Source organism: Macaca thibetana, chromosome Y, assembly GCF_024542745.1.
Source record: "Macaca thibetana thibetana isolate TM-01 chromosome Y, ASM2454274v1, whole genome shotgun sequence".
Taxonomy (NCBI): domain Eukaryota; kingdom Metazoa; phylum Chordata; class Mammalia; order Primates; family Cercopithecidae; genus Macaca; species Macaca thibetana.
Genome location: NC_065599.1, coordinates 12,071,467 through 12,089,328, shown reverse-complemented (window position 1 = coordinate 12,089,328; position 17,862 = coordinate 12,071,467). Strand labels below are relative to the sequence as shown.

The 17,862-nt window shown below is 48.4% G+C and overlaps 1 protein-coding gene across 2 annotated transcripts in view; it reads right to left on the bottom strand.

The window, feature by feature from the left end:
• LOC126947142 (P2Y purinoceptor 8) overlaps positions 1-17,862 on the bottom strand; it is a 74,102-nt gene that overhangs the window by 17,414 nt on the left and 38,826 nt on the right. The window lies entirely within an intron of this gene.

Sequence of the window (17,862 nt, the reverse complement as noted above, 5' to 3'; positions counted from 1 at the left end):
CCTATATCTCTTAAAGAAATTGAATCAATAATTTAATAACCTTCCCAAACAAAAGGCTCCAGGCCCCGATGGGTTTACTGATGCATTTCCCCCAACATTTAAGGAAGAAATTATATTGACTCTCTATAATTCCTTCCAGAAGATAGAAACAGAGGCAGTATCACCAAATAGTACCCCAGTAAATTGCACCAATAGGTGCTTGCGGCTAATAGACAAGGGCAACACGTATTCTCATACCCTCATCAACAAGGGTGACAGCAATTTGCCTGAAGGGTGAGAAGTTTCAACTTATATTTTCATCACAGCCACAGAGGTTGACATGTTTCTTTCTTTTTTTTTTTTTTTTTTTGGCTGAGTCAGAGTTTCCCTCTGTCACCCGGGCTGGAGTGCAGTGGCACGACCTTGGCTCACAGAAGCTTGCACCTCCTGGGTTCAAGCAATACTCCCACCTCAGCCTCATGAGTAGCTGGGATTACAGGTGTGCTCCACCACACCAGCTAATTCTTGTAATTATTATTATTATTATTTTTTGAGATGGAGCCTCACTGTGTCGCCCAGGCTGGAGTGCAGTGGCGCGATCTCAGCTCACTGCAAGCTCCGCCTCCCAGGTTCACGCCATTCTCCTGCCTCAGCCTCCAAGTAGCTGGGACTACAGGCGCACGCCACCACGTCCGGCTAGTTTTTTTGTATTTTTAGTAGAGACAGAGTTTCACCGTGTAAGCCAGGGTGGTCTCCATCTCCTGACCTTGTGACCCGCTCGCCTCAGCCTCCCAAAGTGCTGGGATTACAGGTGTAAGCCATCGTACCCGGCCAATTCTTGTATTTTTAATAGAGACGGGATTTCACCATGTTGGCCAGGCTGGTCTCGAACTCCTGACCTCAGCTAATCTGCCCGCCTTGACCTCCCAAAGTGCTGAGATGACAGGCACAAACCCCTGTGCCCGGACAGGCTGGCATGTTTCTACATTGATTGACCACAGGTGTCCTTTTTGGGACATGACTTTGTTAGACATTTATCTGCTGGGCCTTTTGACTCTGTCTTGTTAATGGGATGCTCATAAATATGTATACGTCACAGGAACTGATTATATTTGTGCGGTTTTATTTCTAGGTTCTCTATGCTTAAATCTAGGTGTCTTTTAGGGAACACACCACTGTTCTTTTTTTGGTTGTTGAGACAGAGTTTCACACGGTCGCCCAGGCTGAAGTGCAGTGGAGCCATCTCACCTGGGCTCCAATGATCCGCCCCCCTTGGCCTCTCAAAGTGTTGGGATTACAGGCATCTGCTAACAGACCTCAATATAAAACGCAAAACTAGAAAACTTCTAGAAGATAGTAGAGAAGAGAATCTAATTGATCTCAGATCTGGTGGTGATGACTTTTTAGGCACCACAACAAAGGCAGCAACTGGGAAAGAAATGATTGAAAAGTTGGACTTTGTTCGGGTTAAAAATGTCTGGTCTCAGCCGGGTGCAGTGGCTCACGCCTGTCATCCCAGCACTTTGGGAGGCCAAGGCGGGCAGATCACCTGAGGTCAGGAGTTCAAGACCAGCCTGGCCAACATGGTGAAACCCTGTCTCTACTAAAAATATAAAAATTAGCCAGGTATGGTGCCATGTGCCTGTAGGCCGAGCTCCTTGGGAGGCTGAGGCAGGAAAATCACTTGAACCCTGGAGGGAGAGGTTGCAGTGAGCGGAGATTGCACCACTACACTCTAGCCTGAGCAACAGAGTGAGACTCTGTCTCAAAAATAATAATAATAATAATAATAATAATAATAATAATAATAATAAAGGCAAAAACGTCTGGTCTGCAAAAGACACTGTGAATGGAACGAGAAGTCACAGGCATGGAGAAGATATTTCCAAGACACGTATCTGTAACCAGTATGTGGTCAGGTGCACTGGCTCACGCCCGTCATCCCAGCACTTTGGGAGGCCAAGGCAGTGGATCATGAGGTCAGGAGCTGGAGACCAGTTTGGTTAACATGGAGAAACCTCGTCTCCATTAAAAATACAAAAATGAGCTGGGCATGGTGGTGGGCGCCTGTTATCCCAGCTTCTCAGGAGGCTGAGGCAGGAGAATTGCTTGAACCCAGGAGGCCGAGGTTGCAGTGAGCCGAGACTGCACCACTGCACTCCAGCCTGGGTGACAGAGTGAGACTCCATCTTAAAAAAAAAAAAAAAAAAAAAAAGCAAGAGCTTGTCTACACAAACAATTTAAAAATATTAGCTGGACATGGTGGTGTACACCTAGAGTCCCAGCTACACAAGGGACTGAGACAGGGCCTCTCTTGAGGCCCGGAGGTTGAGGCTGCAGTGAGCAATTGTTGTACCACAGCCGCCCCCCGCCCCCAGCTTGGTTGACAGAGCAAGGCCCTGTCTCAAATGAAAAAAAAAAAAAAAAAAAAAAAAAAAGGGTGAGTTCATGTCCTTTGCAGGGACATGGATGAAGCTGGAAACTATCATTTTCAGAAACTAAGAGAGGAACAGAGAACCAAACACCGCGTGTTCTCACTCATAAGTGGGAGTTGAACAATGAGAATGCAGGGAGGGGAACATCACACACTGGGGCCTGTCGGGGGGTGGGGGGCTAGGGGAGGGAGAGCATTAGGAGAAACTCCTAATGTAGATGGCAGGTTGACAGGTGCTGCAAACCATCATGGCACGTGTACACCTGTGCAACAAACCTGCACGTTCTGCACCTGTATCCCAGAACTTAAAGTATAATAAAAATTAAAATAAAGAACTTTTTTTGTAAAACAAAGAACCAGTATGCAAAATGTGCCAAAAAAACCTCTTCAGACTCAACCACTGGAAAACAAACGGCCGCATTTAAACATGGGCCTCCTCACCAAAGGTGCTTTGCAGGTGGTACATTCGCCTACGAAAAATCACTCCACGTCGTAACTCATCGGGGGATTGCAAATGAATACCGCTGAGACGTGTTAGGCGACGGGTCTGGAAATGACTAAGATCTAGAGATGCCAACGGATGAAATACCGGAACTCTCACTGAAGGCTGGTCACAAGAGAGTCCCTGCACCCTCTGACTTTGAGGTCACTGTGCAGCCTGGAATCAGATTTTCTTTTCTTTTTTTTTTTTTTTCTTGAGACTGAATCTTGCTCTGTGGTCCAGGCTGGAGGGCAATGGTGCCATCTTGGCTCCCTGCAACCTCCGCCTCCTGGGTTCAAGTCATTCTCCTGCCTCAGCCTCCAGAGTAGCTGACAGGCACCTGCCACCATGCCTGGCTAAGTTTTGTTATTTTTAGTAGAGACTGGGTTTCTCCATGTTGGTCAGGCTGGTCTCAAACTCCCGACCTCAGGTGATCCACCTGCCTCGACCTCCCAAAGTGCTGCGATCACAGGCGTGAGCCACCGTGCCCGGCCATGTAGTCACATTTTCCTCAAACTTTGGGTTTAGGGGAGCCCAGCTTTGGGATTAGGAGAGTCCAGCTTTGGATTTAAGGGATCCCAGTTTTGGGTTTAGGGGAGCTCAGCTTTGGGATTAGGAGAGTACAGCTTTGGGTTTAGGAGAACTCAGTTTTGGGATTAGGAGAGTACAGCTTTGGGTTTAGGGGAACTCAGTTTTGGGATTAGGAGAGTACAGCTTTGGGTTTAGGGGAGCCCAGCTTCCATCCCTCGCACCCTCAAAGTTCCCCATCTTTGTAGACCCAGTGACCTCTGTTACTGTGATAACACCTGCCTCTGAACGAACTCTGTGTTCTACTGACTTGAAAGTGAGCTGCCAACCCCAGTGAACCGGCAGCTGGCAGGCGTCGGGGGAAGAGAGGACCTGCTTGCCTCGGCCTCAGATCACAAGGCAAGAATCCTCGTAGCTAAGCACAAAAACGCGTAGGAAATGCTCTGAGCTCTGTCGCTCTGTGTTGATTTTCCTCTATTGCATAACCCAACCAAACAGACAGTTTGCCCAGCGAGATTTGCATGCTGCCCTCCGCGGACGCCCGTGACGATTTTGAGCCGTGTTCTCTGCAAAGGCAGCGACCGCGTTTCTCTGATTTCTGTATCTCATTCTCAGAGTGTATAACACACGGCTTCACCACGGGCCAGAGCGCGGATTCTGAGAAACACGAGTAGCTCTTTTTAAAACAAAATTAATGTGTGTGCGTATGTGTGTGTGTGCGCGCGTGCACGACGGCTGTTTTTTTAAAGTTTCCAAGTACTTGACCGTGCACACACCTCTCTGGGTGGGGATGTCTGAACAGCAGCTGCAAAATCTACCTCGCTCTGGAAAGCAGGAAGCCACTGTACGTGGAATTAAGCTAATTAACATGAAATGCCCTTCAGTGAAAAAAAAACAAAAAATGAAAAAACCCAGTTGTTGACGTGTGGGCCCTTCCCTGCTGCAAAAGAAGGTGCAAATAGCACGTCTTCTGAAATGTAAGCACTTCTGCCATTACCGAGCCGCAGTGCCAATGGTTACCGGGGGTTACGGCAGACACATTTGTTGAACAGATGATGTGAGGTGACAGGAAGGTTTGCAGGCTCCACTTCCTAACAGCCGTTCTCTGTTTAAAGACCGTTGCTCAGGGTTAATTGACGCCGACTTGCCTCATGATAGTTTAATTGTAATGAGGTGGATTTTACTCACCCTGTTTCCAGCCGTGTGCCCAGCGGAGCAGCCAAAGAGAAAGACCCCCGGAGGTGAAACCGAGACGGCCTCAACTATCTTGTTCCTGTCTGAAGTCGAAGCTGGGCTCCCTTAGATCCAAAGCAGGCCTTTCTTAAAACCCAAAGCTGCCCTCCCTCAGACTCAAAAGGAGGCTCCTTTAAGAACCAAAGAGAGCCTCCCTTAGACGCAAAGCTGAGCTCCCCAAAACCCAAAGCTGGGGTCCTTTAAACCCAAAGCTGGGCTCCTTTAAACCCAAAGCAGGGTTACCCTAAACCCAAAGCTGACCTCCTTTAAACCCAAAGCTGGGCTCCTTTAAACCCAAAGCAGGGTTACCCTAAACCCAAAGCTGACGTCCTCTAAACCCAAAGCTGGGCTCCTTTAAACCCAAAGCAGGGTTCCCCTAAACCCAAAGCTGGGCTCCCCTAAACCCAAAGCTAAGGTCCCTTAACCACAGAGCTGGGCTCTCCTAAACCCAAAGCTGACCTCCTTTAAACCAAAAACTGAGCTCCTTTAAACCCAAAGCAGGGTTCCCCTAAACCCAAAGCTAAGGTCCCTTAACCACAGAGCTGGGCTCTCCTAAACCCAAAGCTGACCTCCTTTAAACCCAAAGCTGGGCTCCTTTAAACCCAAAGCAGGGTTACCCTAAACCCAAAGCTGACGTCCTCTAAACCCAAAGCTGGGCTCCTTTAAACCCAAAGCAGGGTTCCCCTAAACCCAAAGCTGGGCTCCCCTAAACCCAAAGCTAAGGTCCCTTAACCACAGAGCTGGGCTCTCCTAAACCCAAAGCTAAGCTCCTTTAAACCAAAAACTGAGCTCCTTTAAACCCAAAGCAGGGTTCCCCTAAACCCAAAGCTAAAGTCTCTTAACCTCAGAGCTGGGCTCTCCTAAACCCAAAGCTGACCTCCTTTAAACCCAAAGCTGGGCTCCTTTAAACCCAAAGCAGGGTTCCCCTAAACCCAAAGCTGGGCTCCCCCAAACCCAAAGCAGGGTTCCCCTAAACCCAAAGCTGGGCTCCCCTAAACCCAAAGCTGGGCTCCCCTAAACCCAAAGCTGGGCTCCCTTAAACCCAAAGCTGGGCTCCCCTAAACCCAAAGCTGGGCTCCCTTAAACCCAAAGCTGGGCTCCCCTAAACCCAAAGCTGGACTCCCCTAAACCCAAAGCTGGGCTCCCCTAAACCCAAAGCTGGGCTCCCTTAAACCCAAAGCTGGACTCCCCTAAACCCAAAGCTGGGCTCCCTTAAACCCAAAGCTGGGCTCCTTTAAACCCAAAGCTGGGCTCCCCTAAACCCAAAGCTGGGCTCCCCTAAACAAAGCTGGACTCCCCTAAACCCAAAGCTGGGCTCTCCTAAACCCAAAGCTGGGCTCCCCTAAACCCAAAGCTGGACTCCCCTAAACCCAAAGCTGGACTCCCCTAAACCCAAAGCTGGGCTCCTTTAAACCCAAAGCTGGGCTCCCCCAAACCCAAAGCTGGACTCCCCCAAACCCAAAGCTGGGCTCCTTTAAACCCAAAGCTGGGCTCCTTTAAACCCAAAGCTGGACTCCCCAAAACCCAAAGCTGGACTCCTTTAAACCCAAAGCTGGGCTCCCCCAAACCCAAAGCTGGACTCCCCGAAACCCAAAGCTGGGCTCCCTTAAACCCAAAGCTGGACTCCCCTAAACCCAAAGCTGGACTCCCCTAAACCCAAAGCTGGGCTCCCTTAAACCCAAAGCTGGACTCCCCTAAACCCAAAGGTGGACTCCCTTAAACCCAAAGCTGAGCTCCTTTAAACCCAAAGCTGGGCTCCCCTAAACCCAAAGCTGGGCTCCCCTAAACCCAAAGCTGAGCTCCTTTAAACCCAAAGCTGGGCTCCTTTAAACCCAAAGCTAAGCTCCCTTAACCACAGAGCTGGGCTCCCTTAAACCCAAAGCTGAGCTCCTTTAAATGTACAGCTGGGCTTTCCTTAACCACAAATCTGAGTTCTCCTAAACCCAAAGCTGGGCTCCCTTAAACCCAAAGCTGGGCTCCCCTAAACCCAAAGCTGGGCTCCCCCTAAACTCAAAGCTGGACTCCCTTAAACCCAAAGCTGGGCTCCCTTAAACCCAAAGCTGGGCTCCCCTAAACCCAAAGCTGGGCTCCCCTAAACCCAAAGCTGGGCTCCCCCAAACCCAAAGCTGGGCTCCCCTTAAACCCAAAGCTGAGCTCCTTTAAACTCAAAGCTGGGCTCCCCTAAAACTCAAAGCTGAGCTCCTTTAAACCTACAGCTGGGCTTTCCTTAACCACAAATCTGAGTTCTCCCAAACCCAAAGCTGAGCTCCTTTAAACCCAAACCTGGGCTCCCCTTAAACCCAAAGCTGAGCTCCTTTAAACCCAAAGCTGGGCCCTCATAGACCTAAAGCTGGGTTCCCCTAAACCCAGGGAAGATTTTCATCTTTGAACACAAAGGAGCGTGTTTTTCTCTTGTTCCCTGGATCCAAACCCTCAATGACGGGAACCCTCAGCTGTGACAAGCATCCAGTATACGTATCTCCCCACGGTGTGAGCCATTTTCAGTCTCTCTCCTGTGAAAGGTAAAAGGATCCCAGGGTACCAGTGATCATCGACAGACACTCGTGTCTTTGTTCTCTTTGTGACCTGAGGGAGGTTCTCAGGTCAACAGAAAAGGATATTTTAAAAGATTTCAAAGCAGGACCCATCCTAGGCTACCCCACAGCACAAGAAATTCACAAAACAGGCCGGGCGCAGTGGCTCACGCCTGTCATCCCAGCACTTTGGGAGCCTGAGGCGGGCGGATTACGAGGTCAGGAGTTTGAGACCAGCCTGGTCAACGTGGTGAAACCCCCGTCTCTTCTAAAAATACAAAAAAACATTAGCTGGGCGTGGTGGCAGGTGCCTGTCATTCCAGCTACTCGGGAGGCTGAGACAGGAGAATTGCTGGAACCAGGGAGGTGGAGGTTGCAATGAGCTGAGATTGCACCGCTGCACTCCAGCCTCAGCCACAGAGCAAAACCCTGTTAAAAAAAAAAAAAAAGAAGCGGTAGCTGGGGCACCTTTCTGAGCAAAAACTAGAATCTTCCATGTCCTGTTCGAGTCCTGCGTGTTTGCAGATTGACTCTGAAAATCACCTGGTGGGTTCTCAAATGGTTAACCCTGTCATGCACCGATTCCCCTCCTATAGGTAAAAGCTGGAGACAAATAAAGACAGGTGGAGAATTTGTTAAGCAAACATCTGATTCCTTAATGATGTAATAATGTCTTTTTTTTTTTTTTTTTTTTTTTTGAGACAAGATTGCACTTGGTTGCTCAGGCTGGTCCCCAACTCCTAGACTCCAGAAATTCTCCTGCCTCAGTTTCCAAAAGTGTCGGGGTTACAGGTCGGAGCCACTGCACCCAGCCCTTAATAATGTCTTATTTCTTCTTTTGAAGGCAGATTCTCACTGGGTCACCCAGGCTGGAGTGCAGTGGCATTGTGGCTGTTCACTGCAAACCTTCACCTCTGGGGTTCAAGCAATTCTCGTGCCTCAGCCTCCTGAGTAGCTGGAACCGCAGGTGGGTGCCACCAAGCCCAGCTAAATTTTTGTCTTTTAGTAAAGATGGACATTTTACCCTGTTGCCCAGGCTGGCCTCAAACTCCTGAGGTCAGGCAATCCCCTTGCCTTGGCCACCCAAAATGCTAGGATTACAGGTGTGAGCCACTGCACCTGGCCCCTTAATGACGTCTTCCTGTAAATTATGGCCAAATGTGTTCACATTAATTTAAGTATTACCTAATTAACATTTTATTTACTTTTGTTTCTCTTTTATATTGTAATTAAGGCTACATGGATACATAAATTTAAGAATATTTAGCCGGGCGCGGTGGCTCAAGCCTGTAATCCCAGCACTTTGGGAGGCCGAGATGGGCGGATCACGAGGTCAGGAGATCGAGACCATCCTGGCTAACACGGTGAAACCCCGTCTCTACTAAAAAAAAAATACAAAAAACTAGCCGGGCGCGGTGGCGGGCGCCTGTAGTCCCAGCTACCAGGAGGCTGAGGCAGGAGAATGGCGTGAACCCGGGAGGCGGAGCTTGCAGTGAGCTGAGATCCGGCCACTGCACTCCAGCCTGGGCGGCAGAGCGAGACTCCGTCTCAAAAAAAAAAAAAAAAAAAAAAAAAGAATATTTAAATAATATACATAATCCTATAAAGTAATATAATATATAAATTATATATTACAGATCAGATGTTTTTATGTATGATATTTATATAGAATAATTTATTTACAAATTATATAAATTAAACATGTTATATAGTATGCATATTTAATAATTATAATATATTGTCTAGTATTACTTATATGTTATATATAATTTATACATATATGTGACATATTGAACATAGCATATATAAAATTATATATGACATATTTTATAGATCACATTATGTGTATATATAATGTATATGTAATTATATGTATAACACATTTTTTCTGTATGTCGTTTTGGTGAGGGTAGCATCACAAAATATCTTATATAAAAACGGGTGAGGCCGGGTGTGGTGGCTCACACCTGTAATCCCAGCACTTTGGGAGACTGAGGCGGCTGGAACACCTGAGGCCAGGAGTTCCAGACCAGTCTGGCCAACATGGTGAAACCCCATCTCTACTAAAAATACAAAACTAGCCGGGCGTGGTGGCAGGCACCTGTCATCCCAGCTACTCGGGAGGCTGAGGCAGGAGAATCGCTTGAACCCAGGAGGCGGAGGTTGCAGTGAGCCGAGATCGTGCCATTGCACTCCAGCCTGGGTGAAAAGAGTGAAACTCTGTCTCAGAAACAACAACAAAAAATGGTTGCACTGATACAAACTTACGTATGAACGTTCCCTGCAGCACTCTTCGCGACAGCCGAAAGGTGGAAACGGCTCAAGCGTCCATCAACAGACAGAGAGATAAACACAACAAGAGCCCACAGCCACACAGTGGAATAGTATACAGCCATGAAAAGGAACAAGGCTCTGACCGAAGGAACAAGGCTCTCTACACTGTGGCTGAACTTTGAAGACATGACGCTCAGGGAGAGAAGTCAGACACAGAAGGCCACGTGCTGTAGGATTCCATTTCAATAAAATGCCCAGAACACGCTGATCCATATAGAGAGAAAGGAGATGATCATGGCTGGGGCTGGGGATGGGGAAATGGGAATTGAATTTCCCCCTAAAGGGGTGTTGCCTTTTGGGGGAATGACAAAGTGGTGGAAATAGACAGACGTGGATGTTGCCCAGCACTGTGAATGTCCTAGATGTCCTCCAGTTATTCGCTTTAAAACGGTGAGTTTTCCGTGATGTAAAGTATAATCTCAATAAGAAACGATTGTCTCTTGAAGCAGGAAGGACACATCCCTTACATTTCTGTTTTACTCCCTGTGTCTGAGCTGGCCTTCCACCACACTCTCCTGGCTGACTCCCTGCCCGCCCTGAGTCCTGAATGTTCCTGCATTCTTAATGCTCCACCCTTTTTTTGCTTGGGTTTTCCTGTCTCCCAGAGAGCCCAAGCCACGGCCAGGTGACCCTTTTTCCCCAGGGCAGGGCAGCCCCAGGGCCGAGCTTCCGCTTTTGGGGGACGCAGCGGTCACTGGGGCTGTAGCCAGCCTGGCCTCCTCATCCCTCAGGTCCTCACCGGGGTGTCTGGGGTTCACTGTGCAAGCCTTCCCTGCCTGTGGCCACTATGGCCAATCTGACCTCGGCTGGGTGTGAGTGGAGGGGAAGCGGCGGCCACTGCTGTGTTAACCAGTGACCTCATGGCGTCCGTCAGGAAGCCACAGTGAAAGGCGTCCAAGTTCTCAAGTCCAGCATTGTTTCAATTTCCTCCATCTCTTCCCCGGCCACACACAGCTTCCTTCCTAGCTACCTGGAGTTGACAGGGAAGGAGAGTGCCAAGCGTCCTTGAGTCCTCGGGTGACATCTCCTGTTCCCGGAGCAGACGTCACATTGAATGTCTGCAAATGTTTTCTTGTGCCCCCCCGTCCTAGGAAGATGCGCTTATCATCTTTGCACTACGTATGGGGACACTGAGGTGCAGAGGGTGTCAGGAACCTGACCCATGAGTGACAAGGGCATGGTGCTTGGCACCCAGGCCCTAGGTTTTCTGGGCGTATAGAAGATGCCACACTCTGCTTTGCATTAATCTCCAAATACGTGCATCTGAGCAGAAACACACGTGTGCCCCTGAGCCTGAACTCTGCACCTGTCTCTGGCTGCCTGTTTCATCCTCCTTGCCCTCCTGAGGGGATTTCAGGGACCATACAGCATACTGAGAGCTCCTCAAGGAGAAGACACCTGAGGTGTATCATCCTGGTCCTCCCTGAGGCTGGAGCATGGTCCTGGCCTACTGGGCAGGTGCATTTGCACCTGCTCTTCACAGGGGTTGGGGACAAGTCAGAATACAGGTTAAAAAAAAAAAAAGAGGAGGCCGGGCACGGTGGCTCACACCTGTAATCCCAGCACTTTGGGAGGTCGAGGTGTGTGGATCGCCTGAGGTCGGGAGTTCCAGACCAGCCTGAGCAACATGGAGAAATCCCGTCTCTACTAAAAATAAGCCGGGTGTGGTGGTGCACGCCTGTAATCCCAGCTACTTGGGAGGCTGAGGCATGAGAATTGCTTGAACCCGGGAGGCAGAGGTTATGGTGATCTGAGATCACGCCATTGCACTCTCCAGCCTGTGCAAGAAGAGCAAAACTCCGTCTCAAAAAAAAAAAAATAATAATCATAATAAAAAATTAAAAAAAAGAAGAAAAGTGGGTCTCAACAGGGTGCCCAGTGTATTACCGAACAGCTGAGCCCCTCAGGAGCTCCTCAACCTGCCTCAGTTATTATTGGAGAGGCAGAAAGAGCCAAGGAATCTCACTGCCTGTTTCTGCTGTAAACCACCCTGCTGGGAAGGGGTGGATGCAAAGCTACCAACTGACCACAACTCACACGCTGGGGTGGTGTTTCCCCTGCTCGCTCTCAGGCACAGACGACGTGATCATGCCAGCTCCCTTGGTATGCTGTTCCACCTGGCTCTGCGGCAGGCTGTGTCTCCACAGCGGTGGGACCAACTCACGTATATCTCTTGCCCTAACTCCTGTGGCTCCTCTTCCCCGTGCAGCTCCTCATGCCTGTCTGCACCCAGCACGGTCTTGAGTGACACCTTCAACCCTCCTTCTTGTGGCATCAGCCCACCATGGACCTGCCGGAGCCTCTTGGAAATCTGCATTTCATTCCAGCCCATGGGTGACAGCTCCTGCCTCCATAAAGACCCTCTCTTCCCCACCAGATACCTGCTGCAAACTCCTTTGGGTCTGCTTTCCTTAGCTTAGAGCTGTGCACCCAGGGTGGTCTTGGTCAATGCAGGGGTGTGTGTGTGTGTGTGTGTGTGTGTGTGTGAGACACAGGACATTCCCAATGACTGTGGAGGGAATGAATGGGTGCGTGTATGAATAACACTCAGGGTGTCCACACAAATGTAGAGAGAATGAATGAATGACACCCAGAGATTCATTCCCACAAATGTGGAGGGAATGAATGAATGATACTCAGGGATTCCCCACAAATGTGGAGGGAATGAATGAATGACACTCAGAATTCAGTCCCACAAATGTGGAGGGAATGAATGAATGACACCCAGGATTCACTTCCACAAATGTAGAGAGAATGAATGAATGATACCCAGGGATTCCCTACAAATGTGGAGGGAATGAATGTATGACACCTAAGGATTCCCTACAAATGGAGAGGGAATGAATAACACTCAGAGATTTGCTCCTGCAAATGTGGAGAGAATGAATGAACAACACCAAGATTCATTCCCACAAATGTGGAGGGAATGAATGAATGACATCAGGGTTCACTCCCGCAAATATAGAGGGAATGAATGAATGACACCCAGGATTCACTTCTGAAAATGTAGAGAAAATGAATGAATGATACCCAGGGATTCCTCACAAATGTGGAGGGAATGAATGAATGACACCCAGGATTCACTTCCGAAAATGTAGAGAGAATGAATGAATGATACCCAGGGATTCCCCACAAATGTGGTGGGAATGAATGAATGATGTCGAGGGATTCCCGCAAATGTGGAGGGAATGAATGAATGACACCCAGGATTCACTTCTGCAAATGTAGAGAGAATGAATGAAAGACACCCAGATATTCCCTGCAAGTGTGGAGGGAATGAATGAATGACATCCAGGGATTCCGCGTACATGTGGAGGGAATGAAAGAATGACACATAAGGATTCCCCAGAAATGTGGAGGGAATGAATGAATGACACCCAGAGATTCATTCCTGCAAATGTGGAGGGAATGAACGAATGAGTAACACACAGGCCTTGCTTGATAAACGAATGGGTGAATGCATAAATGAAAGAATGACGTGCAGGGTTTTCTCCCTAAAAGTGGAGTGAATGAAAGAGTCAATGCGTGATGCCCACTAGTTCTTGACAAGTGTAGAGCAAATGAGGAGATGAATGAATGAATGAATGCCACTCTGAGAATGCAGAGTGAATGAGTGATGGAATGTGTGGAGCAAATGAGGAAATGAGTGAATGAATGCATGCCACTGTGAGAATGTAGAGTGAATGAGTGATGGAATGTGTGGAGGAAATAAGGAAATGAATGAATGAATGAATGCCACTCTGAGAATGCAGAGTGAATGAGTGATGGAATGTGTGGAGGAAATGAGGAAAAGAATGACTGAATGAATGAATGCCACTCTGAGAAGGCAGAGTGAATGAGTGATGGAATGTGTGGAGGAAATGAGGAAATGAGTGAATGAATGAATGCCACTGTGAGAATGCAGAGTGAATGAGTGATGGAATGTGTGGAGGAAATGAGGAAAGGAGTGAATGAATGAATGCCACTGTGAGAATGCAGAGTGAATGAGTGATGGAATGTGTGGAGGAAATGAGGAAAGGAGTGAATGAATGCCACTCTGAGAATGCAGAGTGAATGAGTGATGGAATGTGTGGAGGAAATGAGGAAATGAGTGAATGAATGCATGCCACTCTGAGAAGGCAGAGTGAATGAGTGATGGAATGTGTGGAGGAAATGAGGAAATGAGTGAATGAATGAATGAATGCCACTCTGAGAAGGCAGACTGAATGAGTGATGGAATGTGTGGAGGAAATGAGGAAAAGAATGAATGAATGAATGAATGCCACTCTGAGAATGCAGAGTGAATGAGTGATGGAATGTGTGGAGGAAATGAGGAGATGAATGAATGAATGAATGCATGCCACTCTGAGAATGCAGAGTGAATGAGTGATGGAATGTGTGGAGCAAATGAGGAAATGAGTGAATGAATGCATGCCACTGTGAGAATGCAGAGTGAATGAGTGATGGAATGTGTGGAGGAAATGAGGAGATGAATGAATGAATGAATGCATGCCACTGTGAGAATGCAGAATCAATGAGTGATGGAATGTGCGGAGCAAATGAGGAAAGGAGTGAATGAATGCCACTCTGAGAATGCAGAGTGAATGAGTGATGGAATGTGTGGAGGAAATGAGGAGATGAGTGAATGAATGAAGGCCACTGTGAGAATGCAGAGTGAATGAGTGATGGAATGTGTGGAGGAAATGAGGAAATGAGTGAATGAATGAAGGCCACTGTGAGAATGCAGAGTGAATGAGTGATGGAATGTGTGGAGGAAATGAGGAGATGAGTGAATGAATGAATGAAGGCCACTCTGAGAATGCAGAGTGAATGAGCGATGGAATGTGTGGAGGAAATGAGGAAATGAATGAAGGAATGAATGCCACTCTGAGAATGCAGAGTGAATGAGTGATGGAATGCATGGAGGAAATGAGGAAATGAATGAAGGAATGAATGCCACTCTGAGAATGCAGAGTGAATGAGTGATGGAATATGTGGAGCAAATGAGGAGATGAGTGAATGAATGAATGCATGCCACTGTGAGAATGCAGAGTGAATGAGTGATGGAATGTGTGGAGGAAATGAGGAGATGAGTGAATGAATGAATGAATGCCACCCTGAGAATGCGGAGTGAATGAGTGATGGAATGTGTGGAGCAAATGAGGAGATGAATGAATGAATGAATGAATGCATGCCACTGTGAGAATGCAGAGTGAATGAGTGATGGAATGTGTGGAGGAAATGAGGAGATGAGTGAATGAATGAATGAATGCCACCCTGAGAATGCGGAGTGAATGAGTGATGGAATGTGTGCAGCAAATGAGGAGATGAATGAATGAATGAATGAATGAATGAATGCCACTGTGAGAATGCAGAGTGAATGAGTGATGGAATGTGTGGAGGAAATGAGGAGATGAGTGAATGAATGAATGAATGCCACCCTGAGAATGCAGAGTGAATGAGTGATGGAATGTGTGGAGCAAATGAGGAGATGAATGAATGAATGAATGAATGCCACTGTGAGAATGCAGAGTGAATGAGTGATGGAATGTGTGGAGGAAATGAGGAGATGAGTGAATGAATGAATGAAAGCCACCCTGAGAATGCGGAGTGAATGAGTGATGGAATGTGTGCAGCAAATGAGGAAAGGAGTGAATGAATGCATGCCACTGTGAGAATGCAGAGTGAATGAGTGATGGAATGCATGGAGCAAATGAGGATGTGAATGAATGAATGCATGCCACTCTGAGAATGCAGAGTGAATGAGTGATGGAATGTGTGGAGGAAATGAGGAAAGGAGTGAATGAATGAATGAATGCCACTGTGAGAATGCAGAATGAATGAGTGATGGAATGTGTGGAGGAAATGAGGAAAGGAGTGAATGAATGAATGCCACTCTGAGAATGCAGAGTGAATGAGTGATGGAATGTGTGGAGGAAATGAGGAAAGGAGTGAATGAATGAATGCCACTGTGAGAATGCAGAATGAATGAGTGATGGAATGTGTGGAGGAAATGAGGAAAGGAGTGAATGAATGAATGCCACTGTGAGAATGCAGAGTGAATGAGTGATGGAATGTGTGGAGCAAATGAGGAAAGGAGTGAATGAATGAATGCCACTGTGAGAATGCAGAGTGAATGAGTGATGGAATGGACAGAAGGTGGCAGGGGCGGTGTGGACGTTGGCCCCAACGCCTCCCTCTGACCCATTTTGGTCCAGCTCGCCACTGGCCCTGACCTCTCCGCTGCATCCATGGAAACTGTGCACCCAGCACCCCTTTTCCCCGGGGTCACTCCCGCTCTGGGCTGTGTGGTTCTCTCGGACTGTCAATCAATGAGGAGAAGGGTGTGGTCCAAGTCTGTCAATCACTGAGGATGGGGGAGCGTGGTCTAAGCCTGTCAATCACTGAGGATGGGGGAGTGTGGTCCACGCCTGTCAATCACTGAAGATGGGGGTGTGGCCCAAGCCTGTCAATCACTGAAGATGGGGGAGTGTGGTCCAAGCCTGTCAATCACTGAGGATGGGGGAGTGTGGTCCACGCCTGTCAATCACTGAAGATGGGGGTGTGGCCCAAGCCTGTCAATCACTGAAGATGGGGGTGTGGCCCAAGCTTGTCAATCACTGAAGATGGGGGAGTGTGGTCCAAGCCTGTCAATCACTGAGGATGGGGGAGCGTGGTCTAAGCCTGTCAATCACTGAAGATGGGGGTGTGGCCCAAGCCTGTCAATCACTGAAGATGGGGGAGTGTGGTCCAAGCCTGTCAATCACTGAGGATGGGGGAGTGTGGTCCACGCCTGTCAATCACTGAAGATGGGGGTGTGGCCCAAGCCTGTCAATCACTGAAGATGGGGGTGTGGCCCAAGCCTGTCAATCACTGAGGATGGGGGAGTGTGGTCCAAGCCTGTCAATCACTGAAGATGGGGGTGTGGCCCAAGCCTGTCAATCACCCAAGAGAGGGGTGTGGCCCAAGCCTGGCCAGTTAGGGGGTCCGTCACCCTGTTCATAAAAATTATTGCAAGCAGTGGTCATTTGTCTCTGACGTGGCCGGTTGGAACCCTTCAAGAGGTGTGACTTGTGGGTGCCAGGAGAGTGAGGGTCCCCTTTTTGATTCTGTTCTGAAAAGATGGGGACCCCAGACTACCAGAGACCCTCTTTCCATTCCTATAGAGAAGGTGGTCTTCCTGAAGTCATTCCACACCCTGCAGCTGAGGGAGGCAGAAAAAAGTGGGGCTGAAACGTGGGAAGAGAGAAAGAGAAAGAGGAGAGACTGATGGCCGTTTAAGCTCCTGGATCCAGCCATGCCTGAAGTCCTCATAGAAATCCTAATTATCCAATTTGACACTTTCCACCTTGCCTTCAGCTAGCTCGACTCAAGTTTCTATCGCTCGCCATAGAAGACAGTTGTGCCTCAAGCACTAGAGGCAGGCAGGCTGAGGTCCCAGTTGGGGGACAGAATACTCCTAGTTCCAGCAAAAGGTCCCTACGGAGCCCATGCCACCTGCCCTGGGCTGAAGCATGGTTATTTCAAAGGCAGTCACGCATCTTTCATCACTAATTCCCCAGTGCAGTGGTTCAAGGCTAACAAGCGGCACCCAGCGCCCACCTCTGCCTCTTTCTGGTTGTAGGTCTTGAACACAGCACCCCCGCCGGCTCCATGTTCGCCTCAGTTTCCCTTAATGGTAAAACAGGGACGATCGTCATAGCACCTGTCTCACGAAGTTTCGAAAATCCCAGAGACAAGGCTGGGTGCACGTGGCTCACACCTGTCATCCCAGGCACTTTGGGAGACAGAGGCAGGCGGATCACCTGAGGTCGGAAGTTCGAGACCAGCCTGGCCAACATAGTGAAACCCCATCTCTACTAAAATACAAAAAATTAGCCGGGCGTGGTGGCGAGTGCCTGTCATCCCAACTACTCAGGAGGCTGAGGCAGGAGAATCACTTGAATCCGGGAGGGGGAGGTTTCAGTGAGCTGAGATCGCCGTGCTACTGTACTCCAGCCTGGGCGACAGAGCGAGACTTCGTCGAAAGAAAGGATAAAGGAAAAGGAAAGGAAAGAAGGAAGGAAAGAAAGGAAGGAAGGAAAGAAAGGAAGGAAAGAAAGAAAGGAAGGAAGGAAAGAAAGAGAGAGAGAAAGAGAGAGAGAAAGAGAAAGAGAGAGAAAGAAAGAAAGAAAGAAAAGAAAGAAAGAAAATCCCAGAGATAAAGACCTTGCAAAAGTGGCTGCTGCATCCTGTGCACTCAATTGACGTCAACTATTTTTATTTGCGAAAACCAAGAACAACGTCTCCTCCCCGCAAAACAAAAGCAAAATAAAAGCAGAAGACAGGTGTGAAGAAGATTTCTGGGAGAGCACATTTTC